Here is a 3896-nt window from a genome sequence, read left to right as displayed (position 1 = left end):
TGTGTGTGTGTGTGTGTGTGTGTTGGCAGTTCTAGTGGATATGTGCATGTGTGTGTGTTGACAATCTTCCTTGTATATGGCTATTGGCAATCTTCTTTGTGCATATGTGTGTGTATGTGTTGGCTGTTCTCTGGTGTGTGTGTAAGTGTGTGTGCACATGTATGTATGTATACTGGTGCAGTCATCCTGGAATGTGTATGTGGGTGCCTATGTGATGTGTGTGTGTGTGTGTGTGGTGTGTTTGTGAGTACAGTTGGCAGTCCTCCTGGTTGGTGTGTGGTAGCAATCTTCCTGATAGGTACGTGTGTGTCTGTTTGTTGCTGGTAGCAGTCCTGGTAAATATATATGTGCGTGTGTGTATGTGGTTGGTAGGAATCTTTGTGGTAGGGGTGTGTGTGTGTGAGATTTCCCAGTGATAGTTCTTCTGATGGGTAAGTGTGTGCATGTGCACGTGTGTGTCTAGTGGCAGAATTGTCACTAAGGAGGCCCTTAAGCATCATCCAACATCCATGTCTTCACAGCTGCGGGAAGGTCCTGTGGTGTAGTGGTGTTCTGTACTTCCCTTCACAGCTGTGGGAAGATTCTGTGATCTCTGGGTGTACTTGACATATCCGTGTCTTTACAGATGGTAGAAGACTCTGGCATTGTGTTCCCCTGAGGTATCTTTGTCTTTATAGATGGTAGAAAGTTCTGTGGCCCTTGGGTAGCACTTGACTTATCCTTGTCTTATGGTTGTAGGAATCCAGGACAGAGAAACCCCTCAGGACCAATAATGAGAGTAGTGATATCAGGAGGGGAAGGGGAAGGTAGGGGGGAAAAGAGGGGACAGATCACAATGATCTACATATAGTACCACCACCCATCCTAGAGGTGACAGACCACAGAAAAGTGGGTGAAGGGAGACAGTGGTCGGTGTAAGACATGGAAAAATCATAATAATTTATAAATTATCAAGGGTTCGTGAAGGAGGGAAGGGTGAAGGGGAGAAATGAGCTGATACCAAGGGCTAAAGTAGAAAGAAAATGTTTTGAAAATGATGATGACAACATATGTACAAATGTGCTCGATACAATGGATATAAGTATGGATTTTGATAAGAGCTGTAAGAGCCCCCAATAAAATTATTTTTAAAAAATAGAAAGAAAAGACCCCTGGTGTCATGAGACTGGGCCTCCTTGAACCTCTCTGAGGTGCTTGAGGTTCAGGGTCTCCGGTTAAAGTCACATGGACCTGCAGAATGCAGCCAGCATTCTCTTCGGAAGGTGGTCCTAGCTGGTGACAGACATAAGGGTCTGGCTCAGCGCCTGGATCAGGAACTCTCTGATGTGCCCATCATCAGAAATCGGGGTACAGTGGGGAGACATTGGCTACCTGATACTCACGAAAACCCTCTGTCCTCTGCCCGAGCGGACTCTGGAAGTCAGATTCTGCCTCCTGCAGGGCTGCGTGTTGAAGGTGGCCATAGCTCTTCAAACCTGTAGACGGGACTAGCATCTCCTGCATAGGCTGGTCCTGCGCATTCAGGTCCCCACATGCGTCCCACTGTCAGCTAAGCCTACTTCCTTGTGGTACCGTCACTGATGACAAAGGTCCCGCGTTGCCAGGGCCCAGGTAGCTAATCCAGGGGGGAAGGGAGGCTTACATGCACAGGGCAGTGGTGACCTTGTGGACAGGCTGGGATTCAGGAACATGAGAGCAGTTTCAGGTAGGGCCTTGTGCCCCCCACCCCCCAGGGGGCCAGCCAGCAGGAAAGAACATGCAGTGGTAGAAAGTCTCCCACCTTCCTGATCCCACGACCATGACAGCCAGCAATACCAGATCAGGATTGCTGGCCGGAACGTGGTGCAAATCCAGGCTGACCCGGCATTGCTGGCGGGTCTTCCTCGGCAATTGCTGCTGTTACAGAAGTACCACAGGGAGGGCCTTTCTAAAACACACTCTTGCTTTCTCACACGGTAGAGAGGTCTAAATCAGGGCCCTGACTCATGTGTTCTCTGTCTCAGTGGGTGTGTTTGTATCTGCACCAGATCTGCTCTTCCCTAGATGGTGGTTAGGTTAATTGGGCGGGCCTCATTAACATAACAAAGGCACCCCTCTTTCCAATGAGGTCACACCCAGGGTGAGGATTTACAGCTGTGGTTCTCAACCTATGGGTGGCCACCCCTTTGGAGGTCGAAGGATCCTTTCACAGGAGTCACCCGATTCATAACAGTAGCAAAATTACAGTGATGAAGTAGCAACGAAAATAATTTTGTGGTTGGTGGGGGGGGTCACCACAAAATGAGGAACTGTATTAAAGGGTCATGGCATTCCTCCTGGCTATGCAGAGAGGGGGTCCCAACACTCCATGGGCTTCTTCTCCCTCTGACTGAACCTGCTCAGACCCTTGCCTGACTCCCCAAGAGCTCCTGCATTTCCTGTCACTGGGAAGGGCTTCGTGGACATGCCTGAGTTCAGTCCCGTGCCCTCTTCAGACAGAACTGTTCAGGAGACCGAGCTTGTGAACTGGCCGTGTGTTCATTTTTCCCGTTAGGGTGTATGTGTTAGACCAGGTGGACTAGAGAAACAAATTCAGTGACACTCGTGTGTGTTAAGAGAGCTTTCTGGCAGCTCGGGCAGCAGCGGGCAGCGCGGCAGCGCCTGGTGATCCAGCTTCGAGAAGGCTCTCGGAGGCCCGCGGTCTGAAGGCGTCCTGCGAGCGCCTTCCCCACAGCCAAGATGCCCCAGAGGAAGGGCAGCTCGACTGAAGGGGCGGTGAAGGAGGAGCCGAAGAGGAGATGGGCCAGATTGTCAGCGAAACCCGCGCCTGCAAAAGTGGAGACGAAGCCAAAGGATCAATCTTCGGACAAAACAGTGTGAGCAAAGGGGAAAGAGGAGCAAAGGGGAAGCAGGCGGAAGGAGCCGACCAAGAAGCTAGAGAAGATTTACCTGCTGAAAACGGAGAAGCGAACCACGAGGAGAGTCCAGCCTCCGATGAAGCCGGAGAAAAGGAGCCAAGTCCGATGAGCGTTTATCAGGTCTTATCAGTGGGCCCTGTTATCTCCCTTCTTGTACAATCCAGAGGAATATTTTTATCAACTATTTTGAAAATGCAAGTTTTTTAGTAGCTCTAGAAACATTTTTAAGAAGAAGGAAATCTCAATTCATCCTTTTTTTTTAGTATAAATGCTTTTTTTTAAGATGTGAAATCATTTACTGGTTGTTTATTTTTTAGTACAACCAGAAGATAGCGGGATGTTGAATTGTGGGAAGATTTGACTGTCTTGGGTGTCAACATAACATTCCATGGGATGGGGGGAAGTTTTTGTATCCCTTATACAAAACATACTTAATGGAAATTTGGAGTCACTGTCATGCATTTGCATGACTTGAACATTTGAAACATTTGTTCTCTTAAAAGAATTGGGTCTGAGAACCATTCTGCCATCATGGCTTTTGTCAAAACTGTGCATTCTGTAACAACTGGTAGTGGTAGTCCTGTGTTCTCGATCACTTTGTTATGTGCTGTGAAGGATTGAACATTTGAGTGTGTAGTGTGTGTGACATTGAATGGTGAATTAGTGGGACTTAAGATGTAAGTTTACCAGCATTTGAAGATAATGGTACTTGACAATCCCTTTTTTAAAATTTGCCTCTAAATTTAAAGCTGGAAAGTCACTGGAATTTAGAAATGAATTTTATCTACGTGCCATTTTAGGATTTGGGTACATGCATTAAGGAGTGTGTACAAATTGTTCATAATGTCTCTGTACTGATCTCAAAACAACCAATAAAATGCCAGTTACAAAAAAAAGAGAGAGAGAGAGAGAGCTTTCTATCAAAGAGCAATTGCATATTGAGAAAACATCCCAACCCAGTCCAGATCAAGTCCCTAAGGCTGATATCAGCCCATATGT

At 47.3% G+C, this 3896-nt stretch overlaps 1 pseudogene; it reads left to right on the top strand.

Annotated features, from left to right (window-relative positions):
- Positions 1 to 2718: 2718 nt before the first annotated feature.
- LOC101643529 lies at positions 2719 to 3258 on the top strand (annotated as a pseudogene).
- The last annotated feature ends 638 nt before the right edge of the window (positions 3259 to 3896 follow it).

The sequence above is a fragment of the Echinops telfairi genome, unplaced genomic scaffold (assembly GCF_000313985.2).
Source record: "Echinops telfairi isolate 266 unplaced genomic scaffold, ASM31398v2 ScPeMD7_11;HRSCAF=52, whole genome shotgun sequence".
NCBI lineage: Eukaryota > Metazoa > Chordata > Mammalia > Afrosoricida > Tenrecidae > Echinops > Echinops telfairi.
This window is presented reverse-complemented; position numbering and strand designations above follow the sequence as displayed.